This window comes from Xenopus laevis, chromosome 3L (assembly GCF_017654675.1).
Source record: "Xenopus laevis strain J_2021 chromosome 3L, Xenopus_laevis_v10.1, whole genome shotgun sequence".
NCBI classification, from domain to species: Eukaryota; Metazoa; Chordata; class Amphibia; order Anura; family Pipidae; genus Xenopus; species Xenopus laevis.
Window position 1 is genome coordinate 104,257,742 of NC_054375.1, and position 9,275 is coordinate 104,267,016.

Consider the following 9,275-nt stretch of genomic DNA (forward strand, 5'->3'; position numbering starts at 1 on the left):
TTTGGTTGTGTACTGCTTGTAGATTTTGAGCTATACAAGTGAGAAATCTCCATAAAACTATATATATTTGGTATTGTCGCGTTCAGGAGACATAGACCTTTCTAAATCGGCTGTGTTCTCGTACATAAAATGAATGATGTTTCTGATATATGTGATTGTTCTTCGTGAAACATGATTTTTTTCATTTTATTTGACACTTAGAATCCAATATTTTTTTTACAGAAGTAGAATTACACCAAAATTCTTGCATATTGTGAAAGTTCAGGTTGTCCTGAAAAAAACAATATATTGTTTTCCTGGGTTAACTAAAAGATCACCCCAGGAAAGGCCCTTAAAGTGAAAGAGTGCAAAATGTCTAAAAACTGCTTGGCAGTAGATGTTCGCATCTAGGACAAAACGGCTGGCAGGGAAAGGGTTAAAGCAATAATTATTCCTTTCATGGTTTCCAAGTTATACACACAATATAATTATATTATTACTAAGGCTGTGCAACCTTGTTAGCTCTTCTTTCTTTTTGGTACAAATTCATGTTCATTTTTAAGAGCTCTCTGCACGTCTAATATTAAAGGACTTCTAAACAGTGGTGATGGGTGGTTAGAAGGTGCGGAAAAACCAAGAAAACCAATTTGTAATTGTTCTTAGATCTACCAGGCAGCTGTTATCTTGTGTTAGGGAGCTGCTATCTGGTTACCTTCCCATTGTTCTTTTGTTTGGCTGTTGGGGGGGGGGAAGAGAGGGGTGATATCACTCCAACTTGCAGTACAGCAGTAAAGAGTGATTGAAGTTTATCAGAGCACAAGTCACATGACTTGGGGCAGCTGGGAAATTGACAATATGTCTAGCCCCATGTCAGATTTCAAAATTGAATATAAAAAAATCAGTTTGCTCATTTGAGAAATGGATTTCAGTGCAGAATTCTGCTGGAGCAGCATTATTAACTGATTCATTTTGTATTTTCCCATGACAGTATCCCTTTAAGTAATGTATTTTGTGCTGTAATCATATATATATTGCAGTTAGTGTAGCATGTAATCCATAAAAATTAGCAGTGGAGAACGCCGTTACAGTGGGGTAGATGTAGCTTCCGGTCGCTGAAACTGAGTGCCGGTCTGGTGCGGCATTAGGCAACACATCTCCTGAGGTACAGGTGAAGGGGTGGCAACCAGGAAAAAATCTTCCAGAGTGGAACCAAATATAGAGTAAAAGGTCGTCTTTATTAATCCATATTAAAACAATGTGTACAAGTGTACAATGTGTACAATGTGTGCAGGGAAGGACGTGTCACTTCATCAGAAGCTTAAGCGTCTCCCTTCAAAGAGCACATTTATAACCACCACCAAAAACTTTTTTTTTCTACACTTAAAAGACAAGGGACACTCCTTTGAAGACAGCAAGGTCCAAATCTTGGATAAAGAAGACCGCTGGTTTGAACGAGGCGTGAAAGAGGCGATCCATGTCAAGGTGGAGAGACCATCTCTGAACAGAGGTGGGGGCCTTCGACACCACCTGTCTGCTACATACAATGCTGTTCTAACATCTGTACCCCGGCGGATTCAGAACACTTCACACATCCATTCATGCAACTCTCACAAGTAACACCTGTATCTAGGAGTTGCATGACACATTGGATAATCCTATCACAACTACACAGAATCTACACCTCTGTGAATTTCTTCAGATGTCACCTCTTTGAAGAGTTACAATGTGCCATTGTGATTGGATTAGTGGAAGAGTTTATATGCCGAGAACTTCCCACACCAGTCAGTTGAACTGAAGAAGCTGCTCGGATGAGTAGTGAAACGTCTTCATTGATTACTCAGCAAGTCCAGTTGTTTTTAGATTGACCTATACTAGATATACCATGACCTGGATGAATGAAAATCTTCATAGTCACACCACCAAGGGAAAAATGCCTGATATGATACAATGTATACCAATATTGTAATTGCAATTGGTTTAAGTGACAATTTATGAATGTAACAAACAAGTTGAAATATTGTTTGTATCAATTTAAATGTCAATTCAAGGAAGGCAAGTACTGGCAAATAGGATCTATAATGAAAAAGAACACTTACTATTATAGTAAGAAAAAAATTATTCAATGAATATTAAATATTAATTATTGAATACATGTGGAATACTAAAAACAGTGTATTAAATATTATTGATTATTAAATATTAAAGACCTGATTGATCAATAGATAAACAGATCTTAAAACGTCTGGGGCTGTGAAACATGGTTGTGGGGGCAATATATCTTTGAGGTTAGGATCCTGTTCCAGGATTTTCCAATATTTTAGAACAGTTTTACGAACAAAATGGCACGAGAGTCTTCACGACTAGTGAAGGTCTTCACGACTAGTCCCCACGGCTCTATCATAAGCCCTCTTGATATCCCAGTAAACCGATCCCATAATAACATGGCTTCATGATTAAAGGAGTCCCATGAGGTACAGATCCTGCGGGAAAAAAATGAAAATATAGGCAAAATGCCAGTTTCCTGCGTCTCTGCAGGATCTGTACCTCATGGGACTCCTTTAACCTTTTGAAAGTTAAGAGCACCCATAAAAATAAAAATGTTAATAGAAATAGCCAGAGAAAACAGTCACTGTTTTTAGTATTCCACATGTATTCAATAATTAATATTTAATATTCCTTGAATCATTTTTTTCTTACTATAATAGTAAGTGTTCTTTTTCATTATAGATTATATTTGCCAGTACTTGCCTTCCTTGAATTGACATTTAAATTGATACAAACAATATTTCAACTTGTTTGTTACATTCATAAATTGTCACTTAAACCATTTGCAATTACAATATTGGGATACATTGTATCATATCAGGCAGTGCGCTGCGGCAAAATTTTGACCACGCCCATTTTGCCCACTCCCTTTGGACTCCACCCACTTTCCCATGTGCTTTAACTAAATTTTCAGGAAGATCAAACCATAGCAGTGGGGGCAAAATTTGCTTAAAGTCTGGCACTGCAGGCAGGGGATATTAACATCACATGTACAATTTTAACTGTGAGCTGTGAATGCTGCACTACAAGCACGTTATGGGGAGAAGGGGGAAAAAGATTCTGGCACCTAAAGTACATTAAATGCAGAGACTGTGAGGTACTCCAAAGACATAAAAAAGAGCAGAAGGTACTGATCTCCCAATAATATATAGAAAAGGCACCACAAGCACTGTAAAGAACATTATATAGTAAGAAATACATAGATAGCAATGGACAATGGCACCACAAGCAGTACGATATAGAGAATACTGGCAGGCCGAGCACAATATAGAATAAAACAAAGTGGGTATAAGTACAAGAATGCATTATATAGTAAGAATCAGTGAGCACAGTCACTCCAAGCCTATAAGTTCTAGCACCTCTCAATGCACTGCCTCACTCTATTGCTCTGCCAAAGGTATGAGGAGCTGTAGGCCTGGAGCCCTGTTTTACCTGTATTAGGGAAAGCTAGGGATGTAGCGAACCGCCGAGTATGTGTTCGCGAACGCCGTTCGCGAACACCGGCAAAAAATGCGAACAGTTCGCGAACTTCGAACATCCGAAAATCGTTCGATTCGAACGATCGAAGGATTTTAATCGTTCGATCGAACGATTTTCGTTCGAATCGAACGATCGAAGCCATTCGATCGAATGATTTCATTCAATCCAATGGCTTCGATCGTTCGATTCGAATGGTCGAATGGTCGAACGATTTTGACGCAAACGCCTATTGGCGAACGTCGCGCGACGTTCGCGAACTTGCGGCGGGCGCGAACAGTCGAAGTTCGCGCGAACTAGTTCGCAGCAGAACAGTTCGCTACATCCCTAGGGAAAGCCGTGCAGTGACTGCATTAGTAATGTGAAAAATTCAAATATTTCTCACTACATGATCCCTTTTCTGCTAGTTAGATAGCAGTCATATTATTATGGGGCAGTTGTATAAATTCTCCAATCCCACTGCAATAGTATAATAGTAATTTAGGTTGAAAAAACACACGTCTAGCCTTTTGTCTTAAATTGAACTTCTATCTGATACAAAGGAAGAGAACAACCCCTTCTAAAGCTTCTCCAACTTGCTTCAAAATATTTTTTTCTGACTCCAAGATTGGACCATTTTCTGTATTAACTTTGTACTATAATCTTTAACCCTGTTTTTTTCTGTAACCCCCCCCCCCCCCAGAAAGTAGGATGGATGGCACAGGAGAAATCCCATGTATAAATACCCCAGACTAATAGCCGAATGGCACAGAGGGAATTCCATGTATAAATACCCCAGACTAATAGCCGAATGGCACAGAGGGAATTCCATGTATAAATACCCCAGACTAATAGCCGAATGGCACAGAGGGAATTCCATGTATAAATACCCCCAGACTAATAGGCGAAAGGCACAGAGGGAATCCCATGTATAAATACCCCAGACTAATAGCCGAATGGCACAGAGGGAATTCCATGTATAAATACCCCCAGACTAATAGGCGAAAGGCACAGAGGGAATCCCATGTATAAATACCCCCAGACTAATAGCCGAAAGGCACAGAGGGAATCCCATGTATAAATACCCCCAGACTAATAGCCGAAAGGCACAGAGGGAATCCCATGTATAAATACCCCCAGACTAATAGCCGAAAGGCACAGAGGGAATCCCATGTATAAATACCCCCAGACTAATACCTGAAAGCCACAGAGGGAATTCCATGTATAAATACCCCCAGACTAAAAGCTGAATGGCACAGAGGGAATTCCATGTATAAATACCCCCAGACTAATAGCCGAAAGGCACAGAGGACATTTCATGTATAAATACCCCCAGACTAATAGTCGAAAGGCACAGAGGGAATCCCATGTATAAATACCCCCAGACTAAAGGCCGAAAGGCACAGAGGGAATCCCATGTATAAATACCCCCAGACTAATAGCCTAAAGGCACAGAGGACATTTCATGTATAAACACCCCTACAAGACTAATAACTTTTGGCACCCCACCATTTATATTATTGAATTCCAATGATTATATAAATATGTAGAATACCCCCCAGAACACAAATGCTACCCACTGAAAAGTTATTTTTGTGTACTACAGCCTCAGCACATTTATACAAATACACATACATTACATTTTCAGAGGTAGTGGCAGATGACAACAAGGAAAGTGTTAAGGCTGGAATTCTTACCAGTCTTCTCCTTCCTGAGGGGGGGGGGAGAGAATATGTAAAGTAGACAGTCATAAATTACTGCAAAGCCCAGAATGAAAATTCTTCCCAACACTGCCTGTTTGTGGGCGGGAAGTTTGAATGAGTGAATTGGTAATACCAGCTGCAGCTCTTTAGCTCTTCTTCCTGCTGCAGTTCTGTCTACTTGCTTTTTCCAGAGTCACCATCAGGCTCATCTTCTCATTCTCCTCTTTACTCAGCTTTTTGATAAGCTCGTCTTTGCTCAGCTCCTCATCCGAAATAGTGCTGATGTACTTACTAGGCACAAGGGGGCAAATTCACTAAGATTCGTAGTTGTGCCAGGCGCAACTTCGCCGCGCTTCGTCGCACTTCGCCACACTTCGCCAGGCGTCGTTTCGCCAGCGCTCCGCAAATTCACTAAAATCCGAAGTTGGGCACAGGGGTAGCGTAAGATTGCGAAGTTGCGCTAGCGTTGATTCTCTAAGTGAAGCGAAGTTACGCTAGCGAAGGTTAATTTGCATACGGCGCCAAATTCAAATTTCAATGGAGGAATACGTATCAGCACTACAAATGCCTAGAAAACCTTCAAAACATCAAATAAAAATTTTTTTGCCCTACACATGTGCCCACTGTATAGGTAAGTTGCCATGAAATGTAGGGGGAAGGAGGGGAGCCCCAAAAAAACTTTTCGATCTTTTTCAGCCTATCACCCATAATGTAGAAAACACGCCAGCGTTTTTTGGGACTTAGAAAAAATGTTGACTTTTTTTGAAGCAATCCCTATCTACTCTATTGCGCTTCGCCTGGTCTAAGGTGGCGAAGGAAGTCTAGCGTAAAAGGTAGCGTTCAGTACACTGCGCACGTTAGTGAATTTGCGTAGTTACGTCCGCAGCAAAAATTCGCCAGGCGTAAGAGTGCGAAGTAACACTAGCGAATCTACGCCAGCGTTCGTTAGTGAATTTGCGCAGTAACGAAAATGCCAAACGCTAGCGAAGTAGCACTAGCGTTCGGCGCTTCAGCGCTTTGTGAATTTGCCTCAATGTGTGTGTCTCTTGCAGTCCCGAGTGCTCTTATCAGGTTGCAGGCTCCAGCCGCATCCACTTGCTCTGTAAGGGGGAGACATGCAGGGATTACTGTATCACATTTAACCCTCTCCCCCTTATCTCTTTCTTCTTCCAGTGGGGAAGCTCCTGCTCTGTCACTTCCAGCAGCCCATAGCCTGGACGAGCAGGAGGAAACATAATCCTGCTGTTCACTCATATTGTCACAAGCAGCTTCTTCCTTCTGGGGGGGACTGTGTCTTGACAAGACGCACCACCAGACTGTGCATACATGGGGCAAAAGCAGTGAAGAAAGGAATTCGGTTACCAGTTACATACGGGGAAAATTTTTGTTTCGGACTGTGCCAAGGGGGGGCTCCAAGGGGGGGTGGGATTACTTAGGGAGTGATCCTTAGTTTAGAAGTTACTGACCCATTGTGTTCCGTACCTACACTGATGACTACATAGGATTAATGTACATACAGATCCTATTACACTAACAGTGCCCGATAAGCAATTGCCTGCTAAGGTCCCTCCCCTTCCCATGCGAAATGTTCACTTCCGTGGCAAAGTGATACAAATCAACTCGAGCCGTAGGCAGCTGCCAGGGGAAGCCTTTCATGGGGGGAGGTAGAAGCTGGAGTACCTCTCTGCACTTGTACCCCCACCCCCTCAGTCTGACAGTCTCAGTCTGCAGCAGCACAGTTGGACAATTAAAAAAAAAAAAACGAAATTGACCAAAAAAAAAAAAAAATACAAAAAAATTTGCCTGCAGCTTACAAAAACGAGTGTGGCAATTCTCGGGGGGCTACAGCCTCCCTAGACCCCCCCGGTTCTGATGCCTATGCTTTGAAGGGAGGTGCTTAAGCTTCTGATGAAGTGATGCATCAAGCTATTCTCCCTGCCCGCTTGTACACATTGTTTTAATATGGATTAATAAAGAGGAACTTTTACTCTATATTTGGTTCCACTCTGGAAGATTTTTTCCGGGTTGCCACCCCTTCACCTGTACCTCATGAGATGTGAATCCTTAAAAATTACAATGTAAAAAAATGCCAAAGGCTCAGAAAAATACAAGTATTATAAAAAATGCTACAATATGCAAAAAACTATGTTAAAGTATATAAAGACAAAGGTACTTTACATACATGCATCTATACAACACCCTAGTGCATTTTCATAGCAACCATCCTAGACACCTATTAAATTCCCTCCCCAAATCACAGATGTTGCGAGTGGTGAGAATAGATAGTAATTTGGATAAAAGAAAGGAGGATCTGGCCACTATGCAACAAAATTTTATAGAAAGGGGGTACCCCGAGAGATTACTGATAGATACCAAAAACTGGGTGCTCTCTCTTGATTGTAGAGAAGTCATGGGCGAACAATTAAGGGCAAGGTAAAAACGGAAATGCAGCCGACGAGAGTGACCTGTCTTATGTCAGCCAATACGATGCAGACAGTATGTCTGTTAAAAAGAGTGTAATGAAACATTGGCCCATAATAACTTCAGACGAAACAATTGCCAAAAAAGTACCAGAGAAGCCTAGGTTTAGTTACAAAAGGGGCAGGAATCTAAAGGAACTTCTAAGCCCCTCAGACCCAGACCCAGCATTTTCTAGCAGAATGGCCAGGAGTTTACAAATGTCAGGGATGTATAATGTGTGGGACTTTAATATTGGGCACACATTTCACACATCCACATAGCGACAAAAGATACTGTAACACCCGCCACTGGTTTTGAGCGCCGGCGCATAAGCGCAGGAACCCGTCAACTTGGGCGGCGGCGTCGAGGCGCCCGCGCACGTCAAATCGGACGCCTGCGCAGGAATGGATGTTCGCATACTTAGGAGCAATGACCTCTAATTTGGGCGCCTGGCTTCCTATTGGTCCCTGATGTGTCTGTCTTCCTCAGCCTGCTCCTGATTGGCTCCTGTTCCCTTAAATACCTATTGGTCCCTGATGTGTCTGTCTTCCTCAGCCTGCTCCTGATTGGTTCCTGTTCCCTTAAATACCTTCCTCTTCCTCTTCACATTGCCCAAGCTGGCTTCAGTTCCTACTGTTCCTGCTAAAGCCCTGGTTGTTCAAGTTTCCTGGTTTTGACCCTCTGCCTGTTTTCCTGACCTCCGAACCTTCGCTGCCTGAATCCGACCTCTGCCTGCATTTAACTACACCTTAGCCTGACCCCTTGGTACTTCGCTTCTTTGAAACCCGTCTTCTGGAAACGACCTTTGCCTGCACTTGACTACGCCTTGCCTGATCCCTTGTTACTTCGCTCCTGGTAACTCGCTTGGTTTTCTACCACCTCCGCAGCAGAAAGCCCGGGGCGTCGGTGAATACCGGAGCCGTAGAGAGGTTCCTGTTACCATCAGTTCTCCTGGATCAGCTACCTTCCTCCGGGATCCGAGGTAAACAGATTGTTATAGATGCACCTCGATGGTGGTGTATAGAATCAAGTGCCCCTGTGGACTTGTATACTGTGGGAAGACCATCAAGGAACGCATAGCAATGCATAGGTCCAGTATAAGAGCAGCCCTAGATCCTGAAAGGGCAGAAAAAGGTAAACATAAAAAACAGGACATCTCCCAACAACTAGTGGCCAAACACTGGGCAGAGACCAAGCACAGCCCTGCGGCATTTAGGTGTATGCCTATAGAGCAGATCCCTAATAGGGAGACTTTGTTTTTTGCATATTTTATGCATTTTTTATATTACTTGTATTTTTTAGAGCCTTTGGCATTTTTTCACATTGTAATTTTTATAGATTACATGCTACACTAACTGTACTATATATATATATATATATATATATATATGATTACAGCACAAAATACATTACTTAAACATAGTGTGGCACCAGTGACACCTAGAGGTAAATTTAGAGTATGACACCCATTCATGCAATCATTGCATAGAGGATTGCACTAATTGTATTAATTGATTGTTTTTGACGTCATCTTGGCGCCTTTTTTTGTATGTATTTATACACCGCCTTCATCACTTGCACTTTATCCTTGATAAAGGCCCCAATGTGGGCCGAAACGTTGGACACTGGATT